Source organism: Hirundo rustica, chromosome 7 (assembly GCF_015227805.2).
Source record: "Hirundo rustica isolate bHirRus1 chromosome 7, bHirRus1.pri.v3, whole genome shotgun sequence".
In the NCBI taxonomy this organism is placed as follows: Eukaryota; Metazoa; Chordata; class Aves; order Passeriformes; family Hirundinidae; genus Hirundo; species Hirundo rustica.
In genome coordinates, this window is record NC_053456.1 from 3,249,570 (window position 1) to 3,272,421 (window position 22,852).

The window sequence follows — 22,852 nt, forward strand, 5'->3', positions numbered from 1 at the left end:
TTAATTGTCCCACTGCTTGTAGCAATGTAAAGTAAATCCATCAGCATTATAAAGCTCACGGGCTGCTCCTTCAAGTTAACAAGTTATATTTAGCTCAGGCTCAACGTTCCTGGTTTTGATATAGACTCTTTACTCCAGATTCAAAGGTAATGGGTTCTTCTATTAAAATTTTATCAGACATCTATAAATGTAACAGTTCCTCTAGACTGCATCACACAAAGGGAAGAAAGAGGGGGAGACTGATAAATCTTAAAGATTTTATTATTAATACAGGGAGAATTTCCTTTGTTTGTCGTGACGTGTTTTATTGGCGTGCTCACCGCAGTTCAATTTAGATTAAAAAGTAGGAAGATTATTGTTTCCCAAATGACAAGTACCATAAATAAGCACAAGCAGGGAAATTCCTGTATTTATATCCGAGAGAGAGATATGCCAAACTACCCACACAGAACCAGGGCAGACCTGCAGGTTCAGGGGGGAGCCAGCCTGCATTTCTCTGCCCTTGACAAACACAACCGCGCGGTTCCACCGAGTTTTGATCCGCCGCAGCGCCAGCTCTGCGCTGTGTCAGGTTACACTGGGTCACATCTCATCTGTGATGTGACACAACGTGACATGGCTCAACGTGATGCTCTGCACAGAGCGGGCAGGTGCCCACAGGAAGCATACACTCCATGACTACGAGCGAGTTGTTGGGCACAGCAGGTACGGCGCTCCGAGCCGCCCCGCGCAGCCATGGAGGGAGATAATTAGTATACAAAACAACGTTCTGCAATGTGCTCATTCCATCTCGGTTGTTCCCTATAAAACATAGCCCTGAAAAAATATTTTATGGGGGCTGTTGGTTGAGATGATTCCGTATTTGGGTGTTATGGTGTTGTAAAAAGTGAAATCACCTGCCTCGATGAGCCACGTTGCATCTTAATTTGCAAGGCAGTATTCAAGTATTGGTGTATGAAGGGACGTCAGCTGGGTAGATTTTGAATTTTATTTTGGTGAATAAACCTTTCTACAATGTCTTCACAGACTGAGCACAACATTTATAGCCAAAACAGCACTCTTCACCCCTGAGAAGACCCCCAGCCCACCAAGTGGTGATGGTTACCTCTTCACAGTGAATGGGAAGCAGCTACATTGCAATTCCTTACCAAGCAACAAAAGAAAATCTTGCCATGAAACAGCAAACTTACTTGCTTTTGCAAACTGACATATTATGACTTATCATAGGCACATCAACATTGCTGTTTCTGATTGTTAATTGGCAAAAAAATTCTACAGCGCATTTCAACAGTTGTGGTGTTTGATTTAGTTTGCAATTACCATAAAGAGACTCATGGATTAACATAACTCATGGTTCTTCAATGAAGGTCTGCTAATCTCCTTTTTCATAACCTATGCATTGAAAAGCATCCTGTCTTCCCTACCCAGGGAATTTCAAGTAAAAAAAAAAAAAAACACCACTAGAAAAACCTGCCCATTTCTCAGCTTGGAAGCAGTTACTAATAAGCTTTTTTTTAATTCATTAATTTTACTTTTTTCAAAGTGCCAACAAAAAGAACAGTTCAGAAAGCCAGTCGACGACAGATATTTTTAGGTATCACATGAACAGCAATTTTAAAAAGGCACAAAAAAAAAAATCTCTCCTGGTCACACTACCACAATTACCCCAAGGCAATTTGCTTATGTAGCTCTGCGAGGAAAACACACAGAAAAAATTGAGAGCGCTCACTGACCCCCAAATCTCTTTCCCCTCCTGCAAACAAAGGACTAAGGGCAATGTACTGTCCTGTGAAGGCACAGAAGGCTCCTTTCTCTCCTCCCATGCACCAGATTCCTGCTGCCTCTGTGGATGTGGTGCCGCGGTTTAGTGTTTAATTGGAGGAGCTCCTGAGCTTGGAGTGAGCGAGGTGTGACAGCGATGTGAACCTGAGCAGCTCACACGCATTGTCCGTGTGCCTGCCCAAGGCCTGGGGCTGCAGCCTGAGGATTTTTAAGGTCTCTTCCAACTCAAAACCATCCTGTGATTGTCAGCAGGCTCCAGGTGCGTGTAAGAAAAGGCAGGAGAAGCAGATGTGTGACTGCAAGGGGAAAGGGCGATAACAGCCCTGGTCAGAAAGCATTCAGTCCAAGGTGCCCTTGTTTTATATTTAGGTATTCCTTGCCTATAGTTTTAAAAGCATGTGTGCAAAATGAGCAGCTTTATTTTGCCCTTACAGGAGAGATGTTCCCAGCCAACCGAAGGGGGATGATATACTGTAGACTGACAAGGGCTGCTAGGCTCGATCACCGCAAGTGTTTCAAACTGTGGGAGAGCTAAACACAGAGTGAGAACGTTTTATTTTTAAAAAGCCTGGCAAGCCATGCTCCCCATATAGCTCACTTCCTCCCAGAAACTTTCCCTAAAATATTTTTGTTTGATATTTTGATCCAAGTCCTTATCGGATCCAAATCTGAGGCTCCTGACATCTGCTCCCATCTTTTCTGGAGAAGCTGGAGCCTTCAAAAGCAGGTAACTGCTGCCTCTGCACCCTGACTGCAAACACGCTCAGAGTAGTGACAATGGTCTGTTCTCAGCTGTCAGCGTTTACCAGCTACTACCCACTTTTCCAAGCTCCAGCCCTGCCATATGCTCAGTGCAGAGTAGCCCCTGATGATGTGTTGTAACGAGGATGATCCTGTTTAAAGGTTTGTGCATAATACAAAAATAAATATCGGCGTTATTGGCAGTGGCAGCAACACATATAATCGTTTGCCTGAAAACTCCTCTTACTAATAGACACGGATTTCAGTCACTTTTTGTCTAGCCAATTTTAACTGTTTGAGCTGGCGGTGCTATGCCAGGTATCTGTTTGAGAGACAGATGCTTTGGAGACACTTCAGCTCAAAAAAAGTTGAGGCATTTCTTTGATGAGGGCTGGGGAAAGGAAATGCATTGCCTTGCCCAGAATAACAGCAAGGCTTGTTCTTGCCAAAGATCCTATCACTATTCCAAGTAGGAACTTGGGATTCAGCAGAAATGGGGGTAGCTCTTGTCCAGGATCACCCATTTCCCTCTGGCCAGGTTGTTCTTATTTACATCTCAAGTTTGTGCAAATTTTTAATTCTTTTAAAAAAAAGCAAAACAAACAAACAAACAAACAAAAACCACACACACAAAAAAAAACAACAAAAACCCACAAACTTCTAAAGTTGAGATATATTTTCTCACAAGCCAAACCTATCCTTTCTTGGGGTTTTCTAAAGGCATTTACACAGCATGGGAGAGTTTTGTGCTGAGCTTAGGGCTACAGGAGTAAGAGAATTTACCACTTGCAAATGCTGCTCCTGGATTTCAGGCTGGGTACCCAGAGTGAACACAAATTTAAACTGTCAGTGTTTTTCAGACAGAAGTTGGGTAAAAGTGGGGTTAAGGGGATATCTGGATAAAAGGAAACTGTGAAAGAGGATAAAGGTAGAAGAAAACCTGATCAAGATGAGGTGAAATTCTGAGTACCAAGAGGATGGAAAAGGCTCTGGTGTAGTAGAAACAGGAGTATCCACAACACAGATGAACAGCGACCAGTCTACAGGTAAAAAACCACCCAGCAAGGGAAGTGTGATAATGCTTTGGTTTTAAACTCAGCTCATCCACAGAGCAGCCCACATGAAAAAGTTCAGAGTGTTGATGTTTGGCTTCTCAAACCACAGGCTTTTTGTTTCTCTGTCCTCACAGGAACATCTGTCTGCCTGCAACCCCTGCCTCGCTCACATCACACTCCCAGACACCAGTGAGCACAGCACAGGACACGATCAAACCCTATCATAATGTACACACAGAGAAGGGCACCACACGTGCCTACAATTAGGGTCACACAGGCTTTTCTCTGACTTTGGACTCTTGGACACACGTTTTGGGCCGTGCAAACATAGGGTGCACACAGCCAGGAGCTTCACCTCCCCTGGGACGGGCTGCATTTGGGAGCAGCATCCTACACCAAGACAAAGCCTCAATGGAGCCCGCAAGAGCTGCAGGGTGCTCAGCACTTTTGAAAAGCAGAACGTTTATATTTAGACTCTTAAATGAACTTGGCGGCCTAAATTTAGGCTCCTATTTCTGACACCAAATTAAAAAAAAGAATAGGAAAAAAAAAAAGGAAAGAAAAAAAAATCCATATGAGCCTCCAAATTTAGAGCTGGGTACCTCGACATAGTCATGTCGGAGTGAAATGTAAACCTTGCACTTCGGCCCACATTCCTATCAAGTTGATTTCCAAAAGGGGAAGCGATCAAGCATGCAATATTTTAAAAGGAAAATAATAATCCAGACTTGCTTGTGTGAATTCCTTACATCCTGCTTTATTGCTAGCTGCAAGTCATTTGATTTGGATCTCACTTGCAGTCTCTTACACCACTGCAACTCCATCAGCTCTAACAAAAGCAAGATTTTGCAGAATTTCCATCTCAACTTCAGCTGTTAAATCATATTTCCAAAAGGAACAGTGGCATATAAAAAAGTTTCAGTCCCAGCAAAGTCAGCAGGGCTAAGGCCCCTAAATCCATGCTGAAGTATTACACACCTTTCAATTTTGACTGGTATAAAATATCACTGTGCAAATATTTTCCATTTGCAGGAATCACCTGCTCCTGACAGCTTCTCAGGGAATTTTGCTTCACATGTAATACAATCTAAACATATGTGTTGCATTAAGTTGGGTTATATCAGGTCATGCCACCTGACACAGTATATCCCAACATAATCTAAAGCCATGTAAATCATTCATTACAATAAACCCAAGGAAAAAAAAAAAAAAAAAGTGGAAAAAAAGTCAACTTTTCTCCCACTTCACAGGCAGCTGCAGAAGATAAAGTGTCTATATTTTCATAAAGGGCCAGGTGAGCATCTGTGTTTTGAGGTTATTTCAAGGCATTTCACTACATCTCCATTTCCATGGTGGCCACAGCTACTACAGTCCCAGCTTGTTGATAACTAGTGGTGAAAGGAAGGGAAGTCTCAGGACTTAGTTTTAGAGAATATTTTATATTTTCATGGCCAATATATGTGATAACAAAAGTAAAAATGTCAGAAATATTATAGCAGAGCCATAAAATTCAATGCAGGTCCACAGCTCGGTGAAAACCAGCAGTGGAACAGGTGGGAGAGCAGGCAAAGGGGATCAGCTGTCCCAGGAGGTGAACACAAGCCACGGTGCAAATCCATTCCCATAAGGGCCAGATTTCAGGTTTCCCCACCTCAGCCAAAGCAACAGAAATTAGTAATTCTGCACCACTTCATCAGCTTTACCTAACTGAGAGATCAACCTCTTTTACCACTGCAGCACCATATGTAAAACTGGGGGGCCAGGAGGAGAGAGGACCACAGTGCAGGTTATTCCCTGCAGGAGACACACTCCGATCCCTTGTAAGTGGCATGGAGAGGTTTCTACATCCCATTCACTCTGCACCACATTTCATCTCTGTGCAGCCCTTGGAGCCAGGAAAAAAAATTATTCTTGGGGTTTTAAAGCAAAGCAGGCATTGAAAATCAGCAGTTCTTCCATAAATATTAAACTATCACACTCATTATGACAAAGGCATCTGCTGAAGGCGATTATTTGTCTGAACAGCCCACACAGCGTAGGTAGAACATGGGTTATGTTAAGAGCCTGTTGTAGGATGCAGTCTTGTATCACTTTATAAAGTAGGAATTTTACATCCATAGGGTAAAGCTTAATATCATGAATTATACCCGTAGTAAGTTATTGCTGGTTTGGTTTTTTTTTTATTATTTTGCAATTCTATATTTTTAAAGTTGTCTACTTCTCTGCTAGAGCTGCGCTGAATTGGATTTAATTGCCAACAGATTTTTACTTTTAGCAATAGGAATGTCTTGTGAGTAGCTACAAAAGGATTCTTACAGGAGCAGGAAAATAACATCCCTTTACACTGAAACAAACAATTACTGCTGATGTAAAAATACACTGAATCTCACAGGCAAGCATGAACCCCACTTACAATTGAGATAATTTCAGCTGAACTGGCTTTAAACTCAAATTCATGCTAATGAAGAGACTGCAAACACACCTTGAGCCCTAATTCAATAATGAGATCAACAATTACTCTTAAAGGTTGCTTAGCACTGCAACAGTATGAGCAAAATCCTTTTGATCACCTATATTGTGCTGTTCATTATTTTCTTTGATGATTAATAACACTGAAAAGCACTTGGTAAAAGAATAAAATGAAGTACAATATTTATATCTTATTACAAAGTGCATTAGCAAATCAGAGCCCTCAGAGCACCTACATTAAAAAGAAAACGTCATCAATATTTGATGTTTGTCTTCTTTAACATCTAGCTGTGGTTTTAACAACAGCAAACTTTCAACCTTGGATCCACTGCAGTTCCCACAAATGCCATCTTTTACCCAGCAGACCCATGTGCTGGCCATTTTCTTACACTTCTTTGTTTCCATCTTTGTGTGGCCCCCAGAAAATAGGAATTTGTGAATGTGCAATTTAAAGAGGTGAGCAGTAAGGGACATTTTTAGAGAGCAAGAGGAAAGCAGTTATTTGACTTGGTGATTTCAAGACTGCTCTGCACCGGGAGGGAAAATGGCATGAAGACATTGTGCTAGGCAACAGATCATGTAAACATTTCCTATGACAGTCTTTCATCATCTATAGGAACATTTACACTGCCAGATCTTGTCTTCTTTAAAAATGTCAGCTCGGTAAGTTTGATGCACATGTGCTCCTTCTGTAAGTGTCTGCTCAGGCAGACAGTTTACTAATTTGTGGCTCAGTAAGCCTTCCACTGCACCGAGCACCTTGAGGTTAGCACATCTCTAATCATTATTTGATAACAGAAATCTGTAAGCATCACATCCCTGGTAACAAGAACATTGTATCTTAGCAACCAGCCTTGATATTCAAACAATTTCATTAAAGCGTAGCACCTCTTAGCAGGTGGGTGAGTGCGGGTGTTGATAAACATTTATAACATGATCAACCATTGTGTTTGCCAACACTACAATCATCATGACAAATTTATGAATTTGTTTACAAGCTCCTAGGTACCAACCTAAGTAGGTAAACTACCTCATAGCACGCTTCTGTGTCTATAGATAGAGGCGCGCTCTGAGATTTGATGCTTCTTTAAATTGAACATATTGGGGAAAGGGTTAGCAGATGAACATCACATGTCACGGTAAAAATCACCATTTAAATTAAACCACAAAGGATGTGTTAGAGCTAGGGCAAGGATTATATTTCACCCCCAAGAGAGCAAGGAAATTTAAAAGTTGAAACTGTCTAATCTATTCCCAGGTCCCCAGCGGGGCACGAATGTGGACATGGTGCCCCAGCCCCACAGGGAGGACCCTGGGGGTCACACCCACCACACAGGGAGCAGTGGCTTCCTAACCTCAGCCAGAGCTTGGCAGCCCTGCCAGTGGGATATACCAGGATAACCCATCTGCCTCTCAAGAGAAAGGGGCAAAGCTCAAATTATTTCACTTCATCAAATACAGCACACCTGTACCCAAGAAGGATGACAGGCTTTGAAGAAAGCAAATCCACCACTTTATTTGGGAAATGGAGCTTGGGCATCCTCAGTCACGCTCTGCAAAAGGGGCTCACAAACATATCTTCTGCAGTGGAAGTACTGCAGGCAACATTGGCTAAATTTTGCTAATAGAAACACAGGAGATTTTGCTCAGTTCTGGGTTAGAGCCTTGTGCCTTGCTATCCCAGGAAAGTTCGTCATATAATGCTGAATGGATATACTTCATGAACTGCTTATCTTCATCTTAAAACCTGTTAACTTTGTCAACCCCGTAACTTCTATGGGAAGTTTTTTTCCAGAATTGAGATAATTTTAAGACTTAATCTGGGCCAGATTTTATTTATGGCTCTTGAATACTCGTTTGTTCTCGTGCCAATATTGTCATTTAGCTGAGACCACTCAACCCTTCTTGGTGTTTACATCCCCCTTTTTTTTTTAAGCACAGAGCAATCATGACCCCTCTTAGTCTTCGTTGTTGCTAGGCTAAACAAATTGTGCTCTTTTATGGCTGTATTACATCAACACAACCCCGTGGAGGGCAATAGGTTTGCTCTTTTGTAATCAAAACCAGCATTTGATCTCATGAACTTAAATGGAAATATCCTTCTAGGAGTGTTACTTTCTGAAGTGATTTCCAGTGTTGAGCTGCTGCCCAGAGGGGCAAGGGGGAGAGGGAGGGGACAGCCAGAGAAATTGAACTGGCCCGCCCTGGGTCAGACAAACTGACCGCCCCAATTGCAACTGCATGTGCCAGCTGAAGTCACTCAGGTCCTTTGGAGGGTCAGATTTTATGCAAGGGTTTCAGTTACACTTCTAAATTATGAAACTACTCATCTACCCAAATCCACCTAAAAATGTGAGTCCCTCCACCCCTTACCCTCCCTGTGAGGTGAAGCCCCTTTACCATCTCACAGCGTTCACTGAGAGCAACACCCTCAGGCCATAACATCCCCTGAGCAAGGATCACACAGACTCAGGTCCAAATCCACATTTCATGGTCTTGCACCTACATTGTGGACACTAAACCAGCCTGTGGTTGGAAGGCCATATCTAGAAGCTTCCAGACACTCCTTTGCCATGAGGATGTTATGCTCACTGAATTGTCCATCAGTCCAATGCCTTTCTTCATTGCCATCCATGAGGGAGGGTGTGTCAGGAAGCAAAGGCAACAGGCGAGGCAAAAAAATAGTTAAGCTCAATGTGTAGATAAACAAAATGCATGTCATACTCCAGCTCTGTGTCTGATTAATGGATATTTTACTAAAAAAAAATCAGAAGAAAGTTCAGTAAAGAACTGCTTGATGTTTCATTCTAGTCTTGAAAATAATGACCTCTTCCCCTTGTCAGTGACTGGTTTGAACTAATTTTTCCAAGCAAACCCAATCATAACCTTGCTCAAGGTGCAATGTGTGTTTAAAATTTACCAAAAGGTGGAAGATGGAATGCAAGCAAGGGAAAAACAGGAATATGAAGTTTGTACCTTGTACCTACGACATCCAAGGTAACGCCACCGCATCACTGATTTCACACTGGGCACATTACATCAGGCTATTAATCTACCTGAAATACCTGGGGCCAAGTGAAGCGTTCTGAAATAGGTAACTGAGACTCCCTTTTGGAAATTAAAGTCATCCACTGCAAAAAGGAACAACACATTTTGTCATTGTAACTTGTTGTCTTTGTGGTTAACTTTCCTCCCAGTGCAAAGATCTGATGATAATCCTATCAGCTACAGCTGGGAAAGGAAACCCACCTGACACTGGCTAATGTTTTGGAGGGATTTCCCCCCTCTTTTTTTTTAAACCAGCTGTCCAACTTCGTAAAGCTATATAAGTTTTAATTAGGTATTTGAAGACACTGTAGAAAAAAATCAGAAACAAGAACAAAGGGCTGCAGTAAACTATAGAAAATACTACACACAAATTTACCAAACAAATGCTAAATACACGTACACATCAATCATATACATAAAAAAACCCCAATGCTACAAATTTGAAGCAGTTAAAAAAAAAGGGAGGGGGAACCTATTTTAAACAGGAGACCAAGTAAATCCATACTTTTCTCCTATACAAACAACACACAAACTGAATTTCCAAAAGTACACCCTTTTCTGTTATCAAACATCAAAAAAAGAAAAATTGGCCAGCTGTGGCTCTTTGTGCCTCAATTCCACCTTCCATAAAAATGGGAAAACTTGAATCTCATCTCCTTTCCTGAAAGCTATCATTTTCAAAGCACTCCAAACCTGAAGTTATTTTTGGAATAGTATCTTCAGAACAGGCTGAAGAAACACCATAAAGAACAACATCGCTTGCAGAAGTCAAATTCGTATTCGTTAGCAGAAATCTTTATACTCTGTGTTTTCTTAGCACGACAGAGCCTGAGCTACGGAGTGATGACAGCGTTAAACTGGAAAGAAATTTTCTCCTTCCCCTTCAGTGCATTTCCTTTGCGGGACACATGTTTAGCAGTCATAGAGGAGAAATGAATATTTGTAATGTTGTGAAAAATTTCAAGTCTGGGTTAAAATTTCTAAATGCAGTTTGAAATGGGACAGGTTTAAAAGAGAAAGAAGGCTTTGAGGTGGCCTGCTCACTTCTCCACCCAAGTAGTATTCATTGAAAAATCTGGTATTTTGGGTTATTATTTTTCCAGCAGCCTCAAATTGCATCTATTCCCCATGAAAGATAAGTAAAGGTGCACATGAAGCCAAAACCTGATGAAAAACCTCCCTTACTGCACATCTTGTTTGCTAATACTCTACTACCCCAACTTCCAGACCTGTCCCATATCCCTGCCACCGAGGAATCCACCTGACAACACTTTCCGGCCACACCACGCAGCAGGCAAGGACACGTTGCCCAGATCAGCCAGGAACAGGCACAGGGGTGATGATAAAACACAGTTCTACAGAGGCAACAATCACTTAACACCCCCACAATCTGGTTAAATATTATCCCTGTTATGTAGTTTGGGAAAACGAATGGAGATTGTGCCAAGGCTGCATGCATCAGATGTGGAGTGTGATCTCCTGGGATTCAGGTCCCTGTTTTCACATTCATAATCAACGCCAAAAAAAAAAAAAAAAAAAAAAAAAAAAGGGGGAAATGGATGTTTTCAGATATTCTGGGGGAGAGAGGGGCAGCTTCTAATGTGTTTATGGCCTTCCCCACACCAGCTATAGGGCTGGTCAAGAGTTTTGGCTCACAAAAGGAGAAGGAGCACATGCTGAGGCCACCTGTGGCACTACATTCCCCTCTTTCATTTCTCATCCCTCTCTTCCCGTCCTTCCTGGAGGGAACTTCTTACAAAGAACAACACCATGGATATCTGGGAGGTCCCATAAATGTGAATTTTCCCTGATTCAAACTCCAGCAAGCTGTTTTTACACATACTGGGCCAGGAGCAGCAGAATGGGGAGAGTATGCTGAGAAACAGGGTCCTACTGCACCAGCTGGGGGTAACATTTTCTTACAACCAGCACAAGATGCCACAGCTGACGCCTGAAGATAAATATACACCCTTTCATATTTAACCAGCATATTTTGCCTTTTCAGCACAATACTGAAATCTGTTTAATCTTCAAACTGCCAGTTGAGATCTTCCTGACATTTTCAGTGGAGAAGGACAAGGCGACCAAGGCTGAGGATGCCCACGCAGAGCACTGCAGGTGACATCACTCTGGGCCCAGAAAAAAAATGCCACCACAAGGGTTGGAAGAAAAGCTCACTCCAACACCACTACGCAGCAGCTTCCAAGACTCCAACATTCGTTGTACAACCACTAAGCAAAGTCCTCCAAAATTCTTTTACTAACATCAGGCAGTTGAAGCACCCATTCAAGTTCCAGCACAAAGTCTTAAGAGTTTTTGTTGGGGCTGGTATGTCCTAAGTACATCCTTTTCCTTGATTCCCAGAAGAACTTTTTGTCCAAAACACGCAGGCAGAACCAGCATGAAACCCAAACCCACCACAAACCAGTAAAGCTGACTTTCGTACTGGTCTGAGACAACTTGTGGGACACCTACTCAGTACTATCACGCTAATTAAGAATGTTCTAACAGCAGGAGAAGGTGGAAAACTCTTTGGCTGTTTTGCTGAATCTCCTGGAGTTGTATTAATTTCCCGGTTTTAGTTCTTCAGAAGCCCAGCCTATAGATTAAGATCTTGCAGTGGTCAGTTGAATTATATATGTTTTTCATTAGAAACCTAAAGATAAATATGAATTCATAAATGTGTGTATATACAGACATATCTGCAGGATTTAATCATTCAGATCACAGTGGAAAGTGGTTTTAACACAGCAGTGAATTTTGCCTTTCCAGTGTGTTAGAGGAAAGGAAAAAAGTAGAACTGTGTATGAACATAAATCAGAGCGACCTTTACCACTTCTTTAACTCCCAAGGAAAAGCTATTGCATTTTAGGGAAAGAATAGTCTCCATTAAAGAATGAGACAATCAGCTCATTAGGTCAATTTTCATTTTAAGACCAGAATATTAAATACTCCCTTTGATTACGAATTGTATTAAAGTGATTAAAATCATCTAATAAAAAAAACCCTAATCCCAGACCTACTGTCATATAAATATATACAGTTCAAAATATTTCAGTGCAACTTAACATTTGTAATAAGGTCCATAATTTATTAAAATCATAATCTAACCACATTTAAATTAATTTTAAGACAAAAATATACAGTCTTACCATCTTACTCTCTCATGCAAAAGAATGACAGTAAAATCACATTTTCTAGCCCTTCTCTTCTGATTGTGTGACCACCTCTACAACATAAAAACATCTTGAAGGACTCAAACTCCCTCAGATACTGGGAGAGACGAGTGACAAAAGCTACAGGCAGAAATCCTAACATTTTCCTGAAGAATCTTTGTTATTATTTATAAACACTTTTTTTTTTCCTGTTGCTGTAACACAACTAGGAGACATATGCAGTTAGATAAAACACCAAATGTTTATTTATTTTTTTTTTTTTAATTTGTGGGGTGTTTTTTTATGTTTTAAAGTGATCTCTGCATTATGCAGGCTTTTTCCTTCAGATCACTGTTATAGTCTTCCGAGGCAGGCTGCAATCCCCATTTGACTCATCACATTATGTGCTCGTATTAAGTTTTGCATTAAATCCCAGTGCCATCTATAACTTGCTACTAATATCTTTACACCACTGAGGCTTTGATATTTGATGGAAAGCCCCCGAAACCTCACCAAGGGTCTCATCAAATCAGGCAAGCCTCACTTTGCTGTGTATTTACCAAGTGAAGCATATATTCAAGTGAACCCAGTTCGAGGAGTCCATGGTTAGTTAATCAGCTATGAAGAGTTTTCTCAACCTATTGTTTTTAGCAATACAGCCAAAATCCTGCGAAATGACATCTCCTTGCTGCTCTACTTGAACACCAATGCTTTACCTGAAGAGAATTAAAATGGTTCTCTCTCCCAGCCGCTAATTCCTGACTCCTTGCTTAGTGCAATGCGTCTAAAGAAATGAAACTTATTGAATCAAGTTTAATGACATAATAAATTCTTCCCTTCAGACAATGTTGAGGCTTAATTCACTAGAGCACTTAAAGCCTTTGCCTTTAGCATCTGATGGGTCATTAGTCTGTAATCCGCAGCTAGCCTGTTTGGAATCTAAACTAAATCAGGAACCGTATCAGTAGTTTCTGAAATATGACTGGCAGGTCAAGTGGCCTCAAAAAGACTGCCTGGGGCAGTCAAGACTAGGATAGGGCATGACTAGAACAGAACCAGTGATGAATCTGGAAGCGCGTACTCAATAAAGACTTCATTCATTCTAACTCACTAAACAGCAGTTCTTCAAATGACTTGACTTATATTTTTGATGTTTTTAACCAGTAGGTCATGCAATAAAATTGTCCTGTATGTGCCAATAGGCTTAACGCACAGATCATTGACTTGCATGCTTGGGCATATTTTATTTATATTTTTTTCCCTCTCAAGTTTTTTCCATAGCAGACTGAAAAAAGGCAATAGAATCGCTGCCATGTGGGAAAACATGTAATCTAAAGTACTTAGATCATAGAAATTTGAAGAGCAGAAAGTTTGATGAAACACCCTTTTGTCCAAAAAGAAAAAAAAAAGCCTCTGAAATGCCCATTCCTACACCTGGAAAGTCACATTCTTGAGATGCTACCAAAAAAAAAAATCTCTGCTCCCAGCTGAATATTTCTCACATTACATATTAAAAACACTCTGTTATGCAATAAATTTAGGGCTTTTCAATACAAGCCAGAAAACCAACTCTGCTTTAGAATTTCAGCTGGAGTATTTCAGGCTTGTTGGAGAGGAAATTGTGCTGTGCTCATCTCCAGCACCCTCCACCACAGCATTCACTGAATGCTCCTAAGACTTGATTCAAAGTCCACTTCAGTCAATTGACCCCAGTGGTCTTTAGATCAGGCCTTTAATCTGTGCATTGCACTCAGATAATCAGTAACAGCTTAGTTAGACGACACTTTTTTTTTCTTTTTTTGCACCCATCATTTCCCAGATTCTAGGAAACATTTCTAAACCTTTGAAATCAGACTGGCACTTCTGGTGGATACAGTGCAACGCATGCTATAGCCGAGGTTTAAGTGCTGTTTGCAGTTAATAAAAACCACCAAAAAAACCCACAGTGGGGGAAAATTAATAAATGAACATATGATCTTGACACTTCCACTCCCAGGAAATACCCTGAACTGTGCTTCAGCTCTGATGCCATAGCGATTTCTCAGTGGAGACAAAGGCACATTGGCACCAAGCAGGGAGTGAAAAGGAAGACTAATTCTGGTTTGGAAACAGAGCACAGGGCTGGGTTATGAACTACAGACCAAGTTCCCCTACTGTCCCTAGAATACCAAAATACAAGGATTCAAAAGTCAGATGAGATAATCTCAAGATCCCTGCTCTGAAGAGTGACAGGAGCCTGCAATCAGCCCATTTAAGAGTCACCTTCTGCAGAGTGGCTGTGCGAAATCCAGTAGGGCAAATCCCAAAATATCCCCAATTAGAAAGATAACTCATTTCCAGATCCAGCCTGCTCAAAGTTGTCTACAGTTTAATTTAAATATGCATTAAACACACTGTGTAGCAGAGGCAAAATTACTTATTGCTTTAAGCATGCCCATGCTATTTTAAAATAGCCTGGCCGTCATGAGCATTTCTCCTATTATCTTTGGTGACATTTAATCAGTGCTTAAATGTTGGGAACACAGGGGAAAGAAATCAGGTTATATATTTGGGAAGGCGACTCTTAGAAATTAGGCTTCTTTCCAAAAGAAAACTTAACCAGTTGCTCACTGCCTGAGCAAACAGAGTTAACACTTACATTTTCTCCTGGTGGAAGGAAAGTCACACCCCAGCCAGGGTCAAATCCTTTTGGGGACACACACTACCAAAGCTGAATTCAAATTCCCAGAAGACTCAGACCAATAGCTTCAGCCTCTGTACAGTGAGATTCTCTTTTTTCCCTGTGCCTCACACTCTATGGAGGTAGAAGGTATTTACAGAAATGAGGAAATGTAATTTTTTTTTTTTTTGCACTTATTATTGAACTATTAAAGGCTCTCTGTCATTTGGGATCGTCCTCCATCTCCAGCCTTTGTATTCCAAGGTACTTCAGTAACGGCAGTAAGTGAAACTAAAATGCCAACTTGAGATTTGCATTATAAATGGCATATACAAAGAGAGATTTTTTAAACTTTGGTTGATCTAGCATATCAAAGATCTTTTTCTCTCTTTTTCTAAGCTACTTCAGTGGCTGTATTGAAGTGAACTGAAAGGATTAGCTTGAAAGTGGCACGAAATCTGGCATGCAAAGAAATAATTTTTCCCCACACTTATTTCAGTTGAACTCTTCATTACATGGAGACCCTTTTCCTCTTCTGAAATGCATTTTGCTCTCTCTCAAGCCATCCCAAAGGTGTGCCAATCCCAAACAAGGTGAAAATACAAAGTTTGCAAGAGCAGCTCCTGACACTGGTTCCTTCAGCACCTCTTCAGTTTTCTGCACTGCCAAACTGAGCACCAGAGTGAAGATTGCAACAGATTTAATCATAATTTCCTCTTTAGCCAGAGCTGGAGGTAAATCCAATGACACTGATGACATCTGCCTCTCCCACACTTTATCCTGATGCACTTCCCTGCTGCACAGACCCCCATGTGATCTGGGACACACGTCCCAGAAACACACACGGAGGATGTTCTCTGCTTCCCAAGGAAATCACACGCTGTTTTCACTACTTGCAGCGTGGTTAGCATAGCCTTACTCCAGTAAGATCTATCTGGGAAAAATGAAACAGCATGGAAAAGTCACCAGGGGAAGAAGAGCAGAAGGAATGAGTCAGCTGTGAACCTGGATTCAGACAAAAGTGACTAAGAGCTCCCAAAATCAAAAATAATAAAAAAAAAAAAAAAAAAAAAAAACAAGTTTTTTGACTGCTGATACCAATTCTCCACCCAGATCCATTTAGAAAACTTACAACAAATCAGATTATTCTTTAGAAATGCTGGTCACTCTGTGGCTCCCTACGTAGTTCATCCCTTTTCCTTTGAATAATTAGGCAAACCAGCTGCATTAACTCTTTGAAACAAAAGCCCTTTGTGTTTACTGACTGACAAGTTCAGTGGCGGTCCTAGATAAGCATCAGAGAGAGCTTCCAGGATGCGTTTGGTGAAAGGCTGAAGGTCTGAGGGAAGAGAAGGGGTTGGCAGGCACAGGCAAGGGGAAAGGCTTGGGTTTCCCAAGCTGGGGCTGAGTCAGAGCTCAGGGCTCCATGTTTACGGAATAAATCGTTATTCTCATCACAGACGCATTCACTGCCCACTCCAGCCCGAGCTCATTCCTCTGACATCAGTGACTCCACAGCAAGATTAGACAGACATGCAGCAGGGGGGAAAAAAAAAAAAAAAAAAAAAAATCCAGCTCAGGACAGTATAATCCCCGTTTTCCTGACAAACTTGTTTGTGCCAGGGTAGCCCAAAGGCCTGCAGGAGACACGATGTGTGTCCAGGCTGGCGGCCGAGGACAAACCGTGGGACACACAGTGCCCAAAACATAGGGAATGTAACTCCAGACATAACAAAATATGGTTTATAATGACGTGCACTGAGGTAGTCTTTGATGCGTGGCTTCTAAAAGCTGATTTATTGGCAACAAGTTACAGAAAATACAGGGGGGTTCCTTCACATCTCACAGGCCACAATGGATGCTCCATCCCTCAGTGCCGATGACACAGGCACCCTGTCAGGGCTGAATAGCTGCCTAGTGACCCCTCCTCTTCACCAAGGGGGACTTGTTAATGTCCTGGGCTAAAACTGTGCCAGCACCAGCTGGCAGGCACGCTCGTGATCCAACAAAACCCACCCTGAAGACAAGGGAGACCTCTGCAACCTGCAGAAGCAGGACCAGAATTTCTCCTTCCTCCAGAGATTAACTGCAGGAGAGTGCTCCAGCAGCTATTCATCACCACCAGCACCTAGAGCCTTCCTTAGCGCATATATCAACGTGTCGAGGGCTGTGACTAATGGAAAAGGCACCACCCTATAAAAAGGAATAAAAATGAAGGAGCCATCGGTAGCAAGCAGCAAGTCAGCTGTATCAAGCTAGGGTTTTTTTTAATGTAAAGATTTGAAGTAAACACACACTCAAAAAAACCCCTAAAAATCGGCCTTCTTATTAATCTCCTGATAAAGAAATGCAAAATATTAAATCAGCTGAAGTTTATTTCAAGGGGCCTTAAAGACATAAATAAAAATAAGCTTCCAAAACACCCAGGGAAGTGACATGAGCCTGTGATCCCACAGAGACTCAAGGATGCTGAGCCACACGTAAAACACTCTTTGCATGTGTGGAGTTCAGCACACAGACTTCTGAGAAGAGAGTAATGTCAAATAAAAGCGTAGCTGAAATAATAGCTATATTTGCTTTTGCTGAGGCTTTCCTATAAGGCTGGATATAGGTAAAGGAATTAATTGTCTGGAGAGCCCACGTTCTATAGTGACCCATCCAAGTGGGTCAGCCCGAGCCTGATGGCAGAAATGAGCAATGAGAAGTTTAACACTGTCTGAAATAATCCCGGATTTCATTTAATCTCCCTCCTAGTACTAAAAATAACAGAAAGCAATAAAATCTCAGATGGTGCATATTGCAAGAGCCAGCATTTAATCTCACTGATGAGAAAAAGAAGAAGCAACAGACCCCTTTCTCAGCTTCCCAACACTCCCAATTTTGATTCTTTTCCTGCAGTGCTGGAATACGCACCTACTTCCTTGAATTAACAGATCTCCAAACAACGCTCATAGGGACTATTTTCCTACACATAAACTTGCTTTCTCTGTTCAGAGGAGTATAACTGGCTTTGGGAAGAAATATAAAAGAGTTGCTAAAGCCAGTAATTTCCTCAGCCACACATATGGCTTCTAAGTTTAATAGCAATTATGTCATTTTTATATATGATTCACTTGATGTTGTTTTCATGTGAATCATTTGACATATATAACTCCAGCAGATTTCTTAAATAAGCATATCACCAGAGACTAAATTACTAATCAATTAACCAATTTCTTCCCCCCCTTGCCCCCTTCCCCCATCTTGGCATACAATTAGGAGAGAAAACTAAACTTAGAAAGGCACTTGGAAAAAATGAGGTTTGATAAACCACGGGGGTTTTATTCTAGGGGGAGGAAGGGGATGGCAGGGCAATAAACTGGGGCCTACAGCAAGGAAACACATGAAAAGACTTGGCACTCGAGGGTCTCCCTGCTGGGACCTGAAGAGCATCTCTGCAACACCCAAGGTTTCTCCACCTCCCCAAATATTGTGCAGCCGCCCTGGCCAAGGCTCACGCCCTTCATCCCTTCCTTGCAGGAGCACCAGTGCGGCCACAAACACCTGCTGCTCAGCACTTGAGCAGGTGCAGCAGGGACACCAACAGCCCCGAATGCACGAGGTTTTAGTTCTCACTTCTCTTCTTGCTGGGGATGACAGGGGAGGCCAGTGCTACAGGGGGAACAGGGAAGGAAACAGCCCTCTTGGAGAGGTGTTTACAGCTTTCTCGCCCGACCTCCCCGTGCTCTCACCACAACACACACCCTTCTTTCCAGAAGAAATTTCATACCCTGCAACACCCCTTCCTCATTTTCAAACCGTTCAGCAACCTGTCCCCGGGCCACAGGCACAGACCAGCCCTTCCTCCCCTTTCCTGGAGACACAGCTGGGCATCCCCTTCCAGCCCCACACCACCTCAGCCCCCTCTGCTCTCAAGAACAATTGGCAGAGAGGGTTTATTTTGCCAGCTTAACCGTTTTTAACAGGTTTCCTTCAGCTCCCAGCTCAGCATATAGGCAAAATACCTGACTCGTTGCATTTATGGGTCTTGTGTGAAGCAGCCACAGCATTTTCCATACCCTCCTTATTGCACTGCTTGGGGACCAGGCATCTTTCAGAAGGAAACACACTTCTCTTGCTATAAAAATACCTTGAAAACTGGTTGTAACATCTTCAACTCTAACTGCGTGCAAAGGCAGTCTATACGTACAACAGTTTTCCACCAGTATTTTGTTTCCCTCTTATAAACTCCACTAGTCCTCACTCCCAAACATAAAGCAAAGACAGCTGCTCTGAGCAGCTTCTGAGAGCTGATACCCGTGTACTTTGGCTGGTACCAAAAGAATAATTAAGCACACACCTAATACCATCACCCAAGTAAATGCAATAATTCCCTTAAGACAACCTTATTTGCTTGTTTTATTTAAGAATACATTTAAGAGATTTGTTTGAAGAAACCAAAGCAAACAGCAAGACCAGGGCTCAACCACTAAACATCCACAAGACCAACCACTCTAAAGCTTCTCCAACACAAAAAATGAAATTTAGGTTTCAGCATCCAGTTTTCAAACACAAAAAGTTCATAAGCCACTACAAGGCAGAACCCCAATTTTGTTTTCCCACCTCCCAGAGATGATTTTACCTTAAAAATGAGTGTCTGCTTTCTTTCTCTCCTTCCTCCCTTCTGTCCTTGATCCAAGAAACTGAGGAGCCCAGCTGCTCTGATATAGTCACCTCCCTGCAATCAGGCCCAAGTGAGGGCATCTGTGACTTCTGGAGAGCTAGAGCACACTTGGGAGCAAGGAAAGAGGTGAATGAAAGCCTGTAAGCCAAGCCTAAACTGGCAAGTGACAAGTGTGAGGTTTGCACATGGACATCTACTGGGACAGTAATAACCCTCCTGCTAGGCTGAGCAGGAACCCTAACACCTCTCTCTGTTATTCATGATATTCACATAAAATAAAATTACTTACTTAGATGAGATTCATGTTCTAGAGAATATATTCTAGCCCTTTGCCTGATTCACAGTAGAAACTGGTCATTTCACTGTCCCAAATCATGGCAATGAGGGAATGGAATAATTAAATCATTTAAATTGAAAAAACCCTCTGAGACTGAGTCCAGCCATTAACCCAGCACTGCCAAGCCACCACTAAACCATGTCCCCCTGTCCCATTCAGCACTAGGGCAGCCTCACCTTGAATATTGGGTGCAGTTTTGGGAAAGAGGAGGAGAAGACACTGATCTCTTCTCTGGGTTGTCAGTGACAGGGCCTGAGGGAATGGGTAGAGCTGTGTCAGGGAAGGTTTGGGTTGGACATCAGGAAAAAGTTCTTCACCCAAATGTGGTTGGGCACTGGAAGAGGCTCCCCAAGGCAGTGGTCACAGCACCAAGGCTGACAGTGCCCAGGAAGTGTTTGGACAACCCTCTTGAGCACTTTCCGTGACTTTTGGAGATGATGCTGTGCAGGGCCAGGAGCTGGGCTTGATGATCCTGGTGGGTCCCTGTCTACTCAGTGTATTCTGTGATTCTGTAACACATATAATGTCCCTTAATTTTACAGCCGAAACACCCGAAGGATGAGATTAACTTCTCTGATGAAAACACCCCAGAGACACCAGGATGGAGGTGAGCTGTGTTCAAACTGATGTGAGCAAGCCCATGAGGGTTTTTTTCTCACAGCAGTGGTCCAACCTCCTTCTGTTCACTCATTATTTCAGGTGCCTATCCCAGCTGCTCATGCTCAGACATTGCAGATCATCACTGGTAAGAGATCTTCACTCTTAGAAGTTTTGTTCCATTTCATTCAAAACCTGTTTTTTCTCCCTTTTCCTTCTGCTGTACAGATCTGGCAATCTGGTTTTATAAAACAAACAATTCTCCCAAGACAAATGTGCTGGCAGGAATCAACACAGCCGGTTTGGCTCTGCTGGGACATGGCTTGCTCAAGGTGAACAGCCTGCTGGGTTTTCTTTATCTGCCTGGTTAACAACTGCTATGAGTAAGGAACTTCTGAGCAACAAGTTCATAGAATCACAGAATGACTCGAAGGAACTTCAAAGACCATGGGCAAGGACATTTTCTGCTGGTCCAGGCTGTGCAAAGCCCCATCCAACCTTGCCTGGGACACTTTCAGGGATCCAGTGGCAGCCACAGCTTCTCTGGGCACCCTGTTCCAGGACTTCCCTGTCTCCTCCTGTGCTGGCAGGATCATCTTCCCCACCTGGGAAACAGGAACTTGATCTTTCAAGGTGTGACTGTGTCATGGAGGATCAGCTTCAGAGCACCTGCCCAGCTCCTGGGCATGACAATCCTCCCAGGATTTCCCAGCGGGGTGTTGCCATCGTTTCCCCATATCATGAACATTATCTGGGTGCTCCTGGTCCATTGTTCATCCAGAACCCTGCCTCTGTCTTGTGTTTGAACTCTACCTTTGTTTTTTTTTGCAGGGTGCTCGAAGACCTGCTGCCATCAGCTGTGGCTTCCAGGCAGCCACACACACTTCCCCAAAGCCTCAGAAAACACCGAAGCTTGAGCACTTCTCAAAAGTGGATCCCCCTGCCTGCTTTTTTGATCCTGTTTACTTCATGCACTTAATTAACACAACCGCATTCTGAGGATGCGTGCTATCACCGCCACATGCCCTGGTCTAACAAAAACCACAGCAAAGCGTTAGTAATAAAATCCCCGCTCTGCAGAAAAAGTAACAGCAAAATGCTCCTCCACCACGTACCAAATGGCACGTCTTCTGTGGCATCCCCACCTTCCTCGCCTCCCTCTTCCTGTGGCTGGTCCATCTGTCCTCACTTGGGAGCTCTGATTTCACACATCTTTCCCCACCACATCTCCCCTGCTCGCCGAGTGCTCCCCAGACACTCTGTGATTTGCAATCCTGCAGCAGTTGCGCTGTGCGGTTTCCCATCGCTCCCGAGCTGCCCCAACTTCTGCATTTCCTGCTGCCAACAAACCCACCTTACACCCATTGCCAGCCCCTCCAGGGCACTGTTTCCACCCACCTCACATGCCCTGTGCTCTGGATGTCAGCAGCCTGAGCTCCTCGCTCGCTCTGCCTGCCGAGTCCCCCATCCCCTGCCATGACCAAATGAAATAAACCTGCTGGCAGGAGGGTGGAGAGAACTTTGCAGAATGGCCCTATCCTTCCTCTGTTCCCCTCCCCACTCCCCTGTAGATCCCCCACACCAGGAAAGCTGATGACAATATGCTGGGCTGCACCACCATAGACATCCAGCTCAGAGTCTCCCACCTTACTTAACCCCCTCAAGAAACTTTCCCAATCCTGGACAATTTCTGAGAAACATTTTCTCAAACAAGACTTCCCAGCTGCAGAATCCTCAGTGAGAACAATCTCTGAAGTCCCAAATCTGATGTGCCCCAGCCTTGGACTGGACCTGTCAGACCTGCTCTGAAAAATTTGCAGGCTGAAATCTCACTAGGAAAAGGAACAGAGCAGCTCTTTTGCCATCAGAGCAAAACAGCGTGAAAGCATTAATGACCATCCTTGCTTCCCCCAGGACTTACTTGGCCACCCAGGAAACAGCTAACCTGATTCCCTTTAAAAGTTATGGTACACTTGGTAGCAAAGATATTAAAATTTTCCAGGTTTTTCTCTTCCTCAGATTGATTGATACCACAACAGGAGAGACAAAGCTTGGGCTGAAAAGAATTTTCAGGAGTCTTTCTAAAGTAAATTTCCTATATTTAGTGAAATTGAATGCTGCTGATACATATTATTGTCCTACAGAATGAGACTCATCCACCCAAGGAAAAGGATTAACTGAAATATTGCCATTTCTAGGAATTAAAGTTATTGGAATTCAAGCTGAAGCCCATTTCCTATATGCAATCTTAATGTGATCCTCAGGGAGCTCTGAAATTATCATCTTCAAGTAAGTGATCTTTTCATGCAATTTTATTCTAGCACTATATCTAGGTATCTTCTCCAT

General features: G+C 42.7%; 1 long non-coding RNA gene across 2 annotated transcripts in view; it reads right to left on the reverse strand.

The window, feature by feature from the left end:
- Window positions 1-19,579, reverse strand: part of LOC120755181 (uncharacterized) — a 73,732-nt gene extending 54,153 nt beyond the window's left edge. For both annotated transcript variants that reach the window (XR_009208041.1, XR_009208040.1), the window contains exon 1: window positions 19,531-19,579. This is a non-coding gene — a long non-coding RNA (uncharacterized LOC120755181). The remainder of the gene's footprint in view (window positions 1-19,530) is intronic.
- Between the last annotated feature and the right edge of the window lie 3,273 nt (window positions 19,580-22,852).